The following is a 12295-nucleotide window of genomic DNA, read 5'->3' as shown; positions in this document are numbered from 1 at the left end:
GCATCTCATGAAGCGGGTCTTTGCCCATGAAAGCTTATGCTCCAAAATATGTTAGTCTAAAAAGTGCCATAGGACTTTTTGTTGTTTTGCTCACTAGAAACTTTAACCAACACTAAGGGAGAATTTTAAGTGAAAATATACTGGGTCACACGGTTAAACACCTTGAGACCAAGATGAAAGGTCAAAGATGGTGGTATTAAATTAATCAGCTAGCAGTTCGTAGTGTGTGCCAGGGATTTTCAGTCTCAATCGGAGTTTAGGTGTCATAAAATCTGCTGGCATCACATAAAGATAAAAGATTCAGTTTGTGGTTAATTTTTGCTTTGCACACTATTATTTTAAAGCAGTCTCCTCCTGCTCAGAAAGGCAAATTTATACTTTTTCTCTTGGTTCTGATCTTGCAACCCTCATTCTCTTTGCATTAGCTAATCCAATCGAGCTTTTATACCTGCTGAAAATCTTCTCAGGACGTTTCTGGGGGGGAAGCAGGAGGCATGTCTGATCACAGCTCCATTTTTAGATCTAAATGATTTATATGCTGGGTGAACACCTAGTAGTCTGTATCAAAGTACAGAGAGCAATTGCGTTATTCATCATGAGTCTGGAATCAAAACTCATTAGGATAGAGAACCCTTCAGAGAACAGACGTACTGTAAATATTTATTATACCAGGCCCAGACCCTCAGAAGGCATGTTGTGATTAGTGTGTGACTAGGGCCCCGTATGTTTTCTCTGTAACAAAAGACTGGCTGCAGTACTGTTATATTTAGTGAAATCTTGAATATCTAGGAATGGATAATAAGTCCTGTGGCACCTTATAGACTAACAGGTATTTTGGAGCATAAGCTTTTGTGGGCAAAGACCCACTTCATCAGATGCATCTGACGAAGTGGGTCTTTGCCCACGAAAGCTTATGCTTCAAAATATTTGATAGTCTATAAGGTGCCACAGGACTTATTGTTTTTGAAGATACAAACTAACTCAGCTATCTCTCTGATATTAGGCATGGAAAGTACAGTGTTTCAGTATCAGGGAAAAGTGATGCTCTAACACTCCTATCTGCAACAACAGGCATACATAGCCCACCCTAACATCAATGGAATTGTGTGAGTGAATGAGGAGAACAGACTTGGCTTGCAAGACTAATATTGCATGGCTACTTTCCATTTAAAAAGAACAGTCAAAGGATAGCATGAGTGCTGAGCAGGGCACTGAATACAGAGGGGCATATTCACTGCAAATCAGGCTCTCGAGGTGACAAGGGGCTGGGCAGTTTCAACCTATATGTTCTGTGTTCCCATGTCAAGTATGAGCTTCAGCTGAACTCAGCACACTCACTGTAGTCCATTAATTTCCTGTCCTCAGTGTGTCGGCAGCAAGAGAACCCAGTCCAGGCTGACTCATAATATGACCATACTTTTCACTTCTCTAGTACCTTTCACAACAGGATCTTGAAGTGAATCACATTCATGAAGCCCCTCATAATCCCCATGAGCTAAGGGGATTGTGTTATCTCCATTTTAGAGATTGGTACAGTGAAGCACAAAGACATTACAGACAAAGGCTGTAGTTTTCCAGGAGTGGGTGCTTACAGTCCAGCTCCTAAATCCACTTTTAGGTGATGAATTTGGTGACCTAATTTTGAAGAGTGCTAGGCACCCAGATCATGATACTATCGGGTCTCAGTGCCTTGTCTAATGCCCCATAACTGCTGGCTCCTGTTCTTTGACAGTAGAGCTCTGCCAGCTCAGCCAGCAATCAGCTGAAAGCGGACACTGTACTTGGCAATATTTTTAGAAGACATTGCCATTTGAGAGTATGTTGCCCTCGATCAGAGATGCCTATTCCCTTCCCTCACTGCAAGGGCAGAATCTATCAGTGGGAAGGAGAGATTATGCTAGCACAGGTACCTGGTCGTTGAAGGCTTTTGGGGTGTTATTTCCACTATCTGACCCTAACCGATCTGCTTTCAGCCCTGCAGAACCAAGTACGGAGAGATGAAGGCTCAAGAGCAGCCTATCTTCCTACCAGTGGCTCTAATTTCTGTGTCCTGGTTTGACACCTACATCTGCTCATGCGCACATCTGCATTCCCAACAAAGCTATAAACTGCCCCAAGAGGGCGAATGCCTCACCTACAACATCGTTTCAACCACACCAGTGAAAATGTGAACATGGCAGCTCACCAAGATGTTCTAGAGCCTGCTCTATTTCTGGAGAAGAAGAATACTGTGGTGAGCCAACGTTACATGATCTAGCCTCCCACCAACCATTTCTGCTGATTGCAGCTCTGTACAATCAAGTTCTTATCCCTCCCTTTACCACCCAGGAAACAGCCACCTGCTAAGCTGACTGATTTTCAGGATCCTCCAGTGTCATGGCAAGGTTCCTTGTTTGTGTTTCTATGCTATAACATCCAGTTTGCTGCCAGTAACAACATGGCTGGGAGACTCTGAGTTGGGAATTCTTTGGAAAACCAGAGCCAAGTTACAGCATCAGTTATTACACTGCACCTGAATTAATGTTCTCACAGATAATTACTAATTGGTCCAAGATTGCTCCAGTTAGAATGAATATCCTAGAATGAACTTCATGAAGCCCTGACAATTTGAGTACATGTACATATATTTAAATTTGTTCCCTCTCTCTCTCTCAATTCCACAAGAAAACTCCCTAAAAACATCTTCAGCTCCTAGACCTGACTTCTATTACAGAACTGAAGAAACAATACTTACTTCACCCCCCTTTTCCCCCTTTTTTTCCCTGAATCTTCAACAAGAATTACTATTTAACAACAAATAATAGCTCTAGAACATACTGACTAGAACTAGAGGTGCTGCCACCCCTGGCTTGAAATAGTGACAGCAATCCAAGTGCATGGTTTCTGCTTTCAGCCCCTCCACCATAAAAACTGTTCCAGCACCAATGTCCAAATAAGATATCCACTACACTTCTCCTTCAGATCCTTACAAACCTTGAGGGCATGACTATTCCATTCACTGAGATGAGCAAATCCTGAAGATGCCAGTGTCTCATCTTAGCAGTTCCAGCACCCTTCACAAAGGCTGTGGAGTGAGCACCATTGCTACTAGATTCACTCAGCAAGAAGTTGGGTTGAGAAAAGGAAGTTACTCACCTTGTGCAGTAACGTTGGTTCTTTGAGATGTGTCTCCCCATGGGTGCTCCACTCTGGGTGTGGGTGCGTCCTCTTGCCACTGGCCAGAGATTCTTCCATAGCCATGGTTTTTCGCACCATGCATGTGCAGAAGTGTCTCCTCATGACCTCTGGCACAAGCGTGGGCTCCTCCGTTCCTCCTCTGCCTAACAAATAGAGCAGGACACTCCAAAGCACGGGAAGAAGGGAGGGAAGTGGAGCACCCACGGGGACACATGTCTCAAAGAACCATCATTACTGCACAAGGTGAGTAACTTCCTCTTTTTCGCGTAGTGTCTCCATGTGTGCCCCACTCTGGGTGACTAGGAAGCAGCAGATGCAGAAGTGGGGTGGGTTTGGAGCTCAGTCACTGCCACAGCAGACAATACAGCTTGGCCCACTTGGATAGAAGAAGTGATGTTAGATGAGAGAGCATAGCACCAGGCAAACGTGTTACTGGAAGACCATGTGGCCACCTTACAAATGTCCGTGGGAGGTACATTCTTGAAAAAGGCAGTAGTGGAAAACAAGGCCCAGGTTGAGCAACAAGGCCCAGCACCCAGCAACTCTCTTCAATGAAGTACATAACAAGTGTGGATATAGGAGGAACCCCTCTTTGGGATGAGATGGGCAGGACTGTAGATCATTCCACAAAGGATAGGAAAAGCCGGGGAGACTTGCACCATGTCTTCTTACAGTCGATACAGAAGCCTAACGCCTGAAAGATATACAGCATGTGCCATGCCACGTCCTAGGTCAGAATATGTCTTCAGGAAAAACGTAGGTAAGTGAATCAGCTTGCTGAAGTGAAATGGTGAGGGAACCTTGGGTAACAGTCTCTTTGGTAAAAACAGTGTAGGGAGACTCCACCATTGGGGTGGCCAGCTCCCTGACTCACCTGGCCGATGTGATTGCTACAAGGAATGAAACACTCAGACACGTGAAGCCTGGAGCACATTGCCAGGAGCTCAAAGGGCAGTTTCATGTGAAGCACATGATTAAAGTCCCATATGGGAACAGGGGAGCAGATTGAAACAAAGTTGTTCTGAAGGCCTGTTAGGAAACTCTTGGTCATGGGGTGGGCCATGAACAAAGGTCCCTCTTTGGACTGGTGAAAAGCCACTATGGCTGCAGCGTGCATCCAAACTGTGCTGAGGCTAAGGCCTGACTCATGCAGATGCAGAAGTAGTCTGGAAGTAAAGGCAAGTGCGCAGTATGAGGAAACAGAGTGGTGGGAGTCCATGCAGTGGGCGAACCACCGCCGCTTATAAAAGTAAGATTTATGTGTCGATTCCCATCTGTTGTCGATGAGAATTTTCCCTACTTCCTCAGAGCATATGGTTTCAGCATTGTGGATCCATGAAGGAGCCATGCATGGAGGTGAAGCTTGAGGGGACTGGGATGCTGAGTGCGGCCAAAATCCTGAAACAGAAGGTTGTGGCGAGGAGGAAATGGATAAGGAGCTGCTACTGACACTCGAAAGAGGTAAGGATACCAAGTCTATCTCGGCCAAGCCAGGGCTATTAGAATAACAAGGGCTTGGTCTTGTCTGATCTTGAATAGCACCCTGTGGAGAAGCGGAGTGGGACGAAATGCATACAGGAGGAGAGCATTCCATGCTATGGTAAAGGCATCCCCAAGGGAGTGCCTCCTGAGTCTAGTTCTGGAACAGTATTGGTGACATTTCCTGTTGTGTCTAGTGACAAAACAGGTCTATGTGAGGATAACCTTTGTTGTCAAGGGGTCATCATCTTCCCTTACCTGGACGACTGCATCATAAAAGGACTATCACTTCCTGAAGTGCAACATATGGTGCATGTCACTATGCACCTCCTCCTCAGTTTGGGCTTCCATATCAACTGCGCAAAGTCCATGATTCATCCAACTGAAACTCTGGAATTTAAAGGAGCACACATAGTCACAGCCATGGCGTCTCTCGACATTCAAAGATTTCATGCTTTGCGCAACCTTGTTCAAGCAACACATCTGTCTCCTATCACTATAGTACACTACTGGGCCACATGTCTGCCACCACACACTTGGTCAAGCTAGCCAGGCTTCACATGTGTTGCCTTCAAACATGGCTGGCCTCATGCTATACCCCTGCCAGGGACCCACTTTCCAAGTCAGTGGCAATCCCTCCATGGGTCCTCGCACCTCTTCAATGGTGGATGTGTCTGGGCAACATTCTTGGTGGCATGCCATTCCACCAACTGCCACCATCAGTCACTCTCACCATAGATGCCTCTCTCCTTGGTTGGGGAGCACATCTTGGTCATCACACAGTATAGGGCAAGTGGTCGTTCACCAAACAGACTTTGGACATCAATCTGTTGGAACTTAGAGTGGTCCGCTATGCCTGCAAACACTTCCACTGACTTCTAGATGGCAAATCCCTCAATGTTCTTACCAACAAACACCACATGCATGTATTACGTCAACCGCTGGGGTTGGGGTCCGTTCACTTCCTGCAATGTGGAGGCCATAGGACTGTGGACGTGTTGCATCTGACAACAGATCAATCCTGTGGCTACATATCTCCCTGGCAGTAGTGGGTTTTGGAAAACATGGTGCTGTGGAAAGGCTAAATGGGAGGACCTGATACTGATAGTGCCATCCCCCCGAAAATGAAGGAAGCATTTGTGAGCTGGATGGATGCTGATATGGAAATACTTGTCCTCTAGGTTGAGGGCTGAGATACAATAACTCTTTTCCAAGGCTGGAATAATGGTAGCAAGAGTCACCATCCTGAAATGTCTGTAAAGGACATAATTGTTGAGTTGTCTGATGTCTAAAATTGGTCTCCACCCCCCGACTCTTCTTCTGAGAGCAGAGGTAAGTGGAATTCCTCAGGGACAAACTCAACCACCTCCAAACTGAGGAGATGTTGGATCTCCTGGTCAAGGAGACTCTTGTGAGAAAGGTCCCTGAAGAGTGACAGGGTTGGGGGGCAGGTAGGAGGCGTGGAGGTGAAAAGGATGGAGTATCCTTTTGCCACTAGCACCAAGACCCATCTATCCATGGTAACAGTGTGCCACTGACAGAGAAAAGGGTGGAGACGGTGGCAGAATGGTTGAACGGTGCCCTGTTAGAATCGACAGATCAGATCTTCAACCAAACCCTCAATATTGGCGCTTTGAGGGCTGAGTGTGGGACACTGAGGGTTGTTGGCCCTGATGTTGCCTGCCCGAATGACAGTGCTGTGGTATGTGCTTTGGTGTTGCTGCTGGAACTGGGGCTGCTGCTGGGACTGCTGATACTGGTTCCAAGGGTGTTGAAATGGAGAGTACCGGACCCATTTGGTCGGGAGGGCGTACATGTCTAAGGTCTGCAATGTTGCCCTTGAGTCCTTCATGGAATGAAGAACCTTGTCCATTTTGTTGGCAAACGGATGCTGGTGGTCGAATGGAAGGTTCTCAACCTTGTGACGGAGTTCTTTTGGCACACCCAAGAGAATAAGCCAAGAGGTACAGCACATAACTACCACCAAGGTGGTGACACATGCTGCCATATTGGCGATATCCATGGACGACTGCACAGCCATGCTGGCAATGGTGTGACCCTCTTTGATAATGCTCGACAGTGTCTGGCGATGTGCTGAGATGACTTACTAAAACTTGAAGTATTTCTGGAAGTCATACTCAGCCAGCATGGCCATATACTTGGTGACATGGAGAAGCAGGGTGCCAGAGGAGTATACCTTCTGGCCCATGATGTCCCAGTTTTTATTATTTTTATCTTGGGGTGTGGATCTAAATGATTTTATTTTATTTCGTATCACATCCACTACAAGAGAGTTGGGAGATGGGTGAGTGAACAAAAACTCAGTGTCCTTGGGTGTGACAAAATATTTCTTGTTCACCTGTTTGCTGGCAGGGGTGATAAATGCTGGAGTTTGCTCCAGGGTAGCGGCTGAGTCCATGATGGCCTCATCCACAGGTAATGCCACCCTACAGGACAATGGGGGTTGCACCATACGGAGTAATCTATATTGTTTTACCGGGACCTCTTGAGTGTCCCTATCCAAGGCTTGCACCACTCAGCAAAAGTAGTCCTGGAACAACCGGGCATCATTAGTAGCAGGGAGTGACACAGAAAGCACAGCATCATGTGGTGACAAGGAAGATGGGTGCAGAGGGGAGACGCCTTCCCCTTTGGAGGAACATCCCTCAGTCCCAGAGTGCACGGATGGAGGGAACTGTGCCACAGATGGTCATGGCGAAGGTAGGCAAGGTTCCACCTTTGAGGATTGTGCTGACTGAGTATGCCAGTGCCACGTCAGTTTGGACCATGAGGACCACTATTGTTCCAGCTGGGAGTAATGGTGAGTGAATCATGGAGGAGGAGGATGGTATGTCATAGTGGTTGGAACCAGTAGGACATCCTACCAAGGACACACAGGTCAAGAATGTTGCTATGAGAAAACGCTGGCAGTGTCAGATCTGGAACCTGGTGTCAGTGGTCTGGCCTGAGAGGCAAACATACCTGCAGAATGGTGGGATCAGCACGGTGAAGATGGTGGCCAAGGTGACAAACGGTGCTGGTGAGGCAATGTCATGGCATGCAGATGACTGGCAGGTACCAACATCAGTTCCAAGTCCCTTGGTGCTGGTCCTTGCGGTACAGACGATGCCCCATGCCTGTGGTGGTGCTGTGCTACCCAACCTGGAGATTGGGAATGGGGAGGGGTGTCTGCTTTGGATTTGTGTGAAGCGCTCAGGCATGGGGAGTGCAAACAGTGCCACTTTCTAGCAGCCATGGTGGGAGGTACAGATGCTGGTGTGGTCCACTTAATCTTTCCTGGTGATGGGCTTGCCGGTGCTGAGGATGTTGCCGGTGCCATCGGTGCTGATGAGGTAGAGACTGCATGTTTACATTTTGGCACTGAATGCTCCCTTTTTGATAGTGCCAGCAGGGATGGTGCTGGGGAGCCCAGGATGGCTCTCCCTTCGGTCATGGCCCGTACAGACAGCACCAGAGGCCAGGAATGAGCAGGAGAGGGGCCCAGATCAATAGTAGGAGACCCTTTGGAGGCTGGGGGACATTTGGATTTTCACTCTAGCTCGTCCAGGGCTGGTGGCTGTGAAGATTTCTCCCACAAGAAAGTCTTTGAGCCTGTTAGCTCAATCTTTGCAGGCTCTCACCATCAGACTCAAGCAATGCATGTAGGACTGCATTTGGTAGCCTTCAATGAGACACCTGATACACGACGCATGGCTATCTGAGGTGGGCACAGTGTCCTTACATGTAGTGCACTGCTTAAACCCCAGGGAACCCAGTATGGTGGTAACACAGCCAAAATTCAACTACCTAACTACAAACTTTTTCTTTTTTTGGATCGATATAGAACAGGGTAAAAGAACTTGGACTAGGGTGACAGCTAAGAACACTAACAAGCTAAATATCTGAGCTTTGACCTCTTTGCAGAGAGTAGCGAGGCTCTGTCTGCAGCTGAGGATGGTAGAAAAGGAACTAAGGAGCCTGTGCTGCACCCATGCCAGAGAGCACACAGAGGCACTTCTGTGCACGTGCAGCACAGGAAACCAGAGCTATGGAAGAACCTCTGAGTGCTGGTGCAAGGACTCACTGACACCCAGAGTGCAGCACCCACGGGGACGCTACTTGAAGAACAGGCTGAGGTTCTAGCATGTCCCATATTTTTGCTCTTCCAGTTTTATGAGGACTGGGTTCCCTAGTTTAAGACTGAGTAAGGTTCAGCCATCATTGCAAAGGCTAATGCAGACCAGGCCTTAGAGGAAAGAATGCCATCTAATAAGCAACCAGCATTACTGTCTGCAGCACTTTGGGTTTTGTTAATAGGTCTCCCATCCAAGCACAGACATGGCCTGATCCTGTTTAGCTTGTGAGAGCCAAAGGGATCACCTTACAAAGTTGTACAGGTACAAAAAGGGGTCTGCTCAGGCTATTTCATACCTTTTTAAAAAACTGAGATTACATTTGATTTTAGGACTAACATGAAATAGGATTGTAAAATTGCTCTGGGATTGAAGGCTCACATATTTATGGTTTGTATTGCACAAAGAGCCCATAATGCAACATTTCTTTTAATTTTTTTCCTTTTAATGAATGAATAGATCAGTTTCACATAAACAGTGGAGTTCTCACAATAATCTTTGATTTTTCAGGAAAACAAGTAATGCCTTATTTGATGTTGGGGCTTTTCCAATACCAAAAAGAGCATACAAAGTGATATGTTTGTCACCTCAGAAGGGTCTTTATTTTGCCTGTAGGGTATAATATTTCAAAATACGTATTCATTTAAATGCAAATTTTTTGCTTCCACCGGGGACTCAACAAAAGCTTTTGCAGAAATGAAAGCTGAACTCCCATATTTTCTCTCCATTTCCCCATGTTTATTCTATGAATTCAAGCTTTAAAGATGACCAATCCTTTCACATTTCACCATGATGAGTACAAGCAAGAAAGAAAACTTAAAAAGAATGCTATGATGTTTCCACCTAACACTGGTCTTTCCTCCTTAGTAAACCAAATACTAAATGTATCATGGTAAGAGACGCAAGTCTATTCAGCATAATAGCTGCAGTCATAGCTTGCAAAGTCTCACTGTGTAGCCATTACATGCACACAAGTAGTAGTAGCAAAGTTCCCCAACAAAATCATGTTCCCTACATTAGCTGGTTTTGAGTGTTAATTGGCTTCTATGTTCCACCACTAGGCCTGAAGGAGAGGTTCTGTGCTTACTTCCTCATTTGTCTGCAAATGAGGCTAATTTCAAGCATACTCCAAACATTGTTAATTGAACCAGGGATTTCAGAAGTAGAGTTGGCAGACATTAAACATTTGTGTGGCCATGTTGCTTCTGACCAAGAGTCCATCTAGCCCTATATCCTATCTTCTAACAGTGGCAGTGACAGATGCTTCACAGGGAAAGAACAGGCCAGGACAATTAGCAAGAGATCTATCCCCAGTTGTCCAGTCCCAATGGCTGACTCAGCACGTCATGCTAAGGAGCAGGCTTCTATAACCAATTCACTTTTACACCTGTCTGGATAGCTCATTACCATTCTGAATGCGATTACAGTAGGTGCCTGGTGAGTTGAGGAAGATTTTAACAAGCACACAGCCTTTTCACATTTGACCTACCACACTCAGAGGACTAACTCAGCTGATTCCAGTAAGGAGCAGCCTGGCATTTGTTTTAGTGCAGACATTCCACTCTTATCTATTGGGTCACTCTACCATTTTATTTTTATTTGTAATGAGTTCTTACAAGTATCAGTGGAAGCTACTGCCCCCTCTAAGAGGCCTGCAGAAAGACGGCTTCTTCTCAGGGTTAGAGAGAGTACAACCTTAACATATCACATATAGCCTCCTTTAATTATAAGGTCTAACTGCAACCAAGGAGACGCTATATCATTTTTCTCGTTCTTCTTCTCCCTCAGTTTCATGCGATGGAATTGTATATACCACACCTGGAAATTAGCACAAAGGCTTCCAGCTCTGGCGTTACAGTGCCAGATCACAGGCAGCGCAAACGCAGGTCTCAGGAAGCACTAGGGAGATGTAGATTGGCAAGAGGCAAGTTCCAAGCTCAGGCTGCCATTTCTGGTGCCAGGACCACAATGTCTTTTAACAGTGGCTCTGTAAAATCCCTCTCTGGGCTTGAAAGAGACAATACACTTCCCACTTGATACCACAGTGACATTATACAACATGAAGACAACTATCCCACTTAGAGAGGCTAAGGGGCATTTTAGGTATTTTCCTTGTGCGTTGCTCTTTTCACCGATTGAGGAATCCTGGAGGCTGCGCTTCCATTGGCCTCTGCTGCACAGCCTTATACTTTGCCCAGCTCGGTATTCAAAACCACCAAGTTAAAATGAAACTCAAAGGGGAAAGAACAAGTGCAGGAAAACACCAACTGCAATACAGCTGTGTTCTGTGACAGACACTGTTGAAGTCCCACACTAGCTGCTTTTGCAGCCTGGCTCCCATACAGATGAATACAGGTGCACAGACCCTGCTGCACAGCAAACCCTGCTAATATCCTAGGTTATGGGTGAGAAAACTAGGAGGTGGGCCTGCTCATGGAGGGCATGAAATGTCATGGGGCGGGCACAGCACAATTGCCTACTATGTGTCAGGGGTGTCCAGCTCATTAAAATTGTTGAAATATGTTATCATCATTTTATATATATAATGTCCACATTTCTATACCGAGTAATGAAGTTTTTACGTTCTACGGACTTATTTTCTTACACGTGGTGAAAGGTTTCCCCCCACCCCCACATGAACATAACTGAAATTTCCATCAGTTTGGATGGCAGACAAGTTGGGGAGGGGCAGGAGGAGGGGGCGGCTAATGTAAAGAGCTTGCTCACCCCTGCCCTAGGCAAGGCACTGCAGGGCTGGTGATTGACGTGAGTAGAAGGCAAGACATGGTTGTGGTGTGCAGGCTGAGCCAGCTGGGACTTTAGTCCATCTCTAGGACCTTTTCACATTTGACCTACCACACTCAGAGGACTAACTCAGGTGACTCCAGTAAGGAGCAGCCCGAACCTGCACCTTTCCCTCCAAAAGAACAAAAATCCTTCTGGAGGCTCAGGTGCACTCAGCAAATCACCATCTTCCCTCCATGCCCTCTCACACTGTGGTATCAGGGGCTCAGCCCACTGCTGGCTGTGGCATTCCTGGACCCTGGGAACAAGGCTTCCTTGGAAACACTTAGATTTCAGGTTTTAGAGCTCCCCCAGGCATGGCAGCATTTCTACACCGGGAGGCCCAGGACTGCTAGACTTCTGGAAGCAGCAGCAGGCTTAGAAATATCTAATGGTGCAGCTGTGGAGCTGGCCCCTTCATCCCCTGATCCCTAACCTGGAAGAGGACTGCAGGTGAGGCTGAAGTGTTAGGGGAGGAGGGCAGCTGCCAGGTTACTTCCCAGGCAGGGCAGTCCCTAGGCGGACATGGGGCCCAGGTCAAGCCCTGCCTCTGCCCCACTCCTTCACCCAAACCCTGCCTCTACTCCCTGCCTTGCCTGAAGCCCCGTCCCCTGAGCAACACAAGCTGGAGGGGACCTATCACTGGGTGGTAGCAAGAGTTCCCTTACTCCCCCATATGCTCCTTGGTATCAGGCCAGAGGAACCCAGCAGCCTGCTCTGCT

The 12295-nt window shown here is 46.9% G+C and overlaps 1 protein-coding gene and 1 long non-coding RNA gene across 6 annotated transcripts in view; one reads left to right on the top strand and one right to left on the bottom strand.

Annotated features, from left to right (window-relative positions):
- The window catches only part of LOC142019778 (uncharacterized), a 42550-nt gene extending 30335 nt beyond the window's left edge, over nucleotides 1-12215 (top strand). The window contains exons 4-5 of one of the 2 annotated variants that reach the window (XR_012647187.1): nucleotides 1974-2233; nucleotides 2329-12215. This is a non-coding gene — a long non-coding RNA (uncharacterized LOC142019778). Of the gene's footprint in view, nucleotides 1-1973 lie in introns of both variants that reach the window. The other variant, XR_012647186.1, reaches the window with a different exon arrangement.
- FRMD5 (FERM domain containing 5) overlaps nucleotides 1-12295 on the bottom strand; it is a 348761-nt gene that overhangs the window by 158290 nt on the left and 178176 nt on the right. The window lies entirely within an intron of this gene.

The sequence above is a fragment of the Carettochelys insculpta genome, chromosome 12 (assembly GCF_033958435.1).
Source record: "Carettochelys insculpta isolate YL-2023 chromosome 12, ASM3395843v1, whole genome shotgun sequence".
NCBI lineage: Eukaryota > Metazoa > Chordata > Testudines > Carettochelyidae > Carettochelys > Carettochelys insculpta.
The sequence above is the reverse complement of the archived record's forward strand: the minus strand, read 5'-3'. Positions and strand labels throughout refer to the sequence as shown.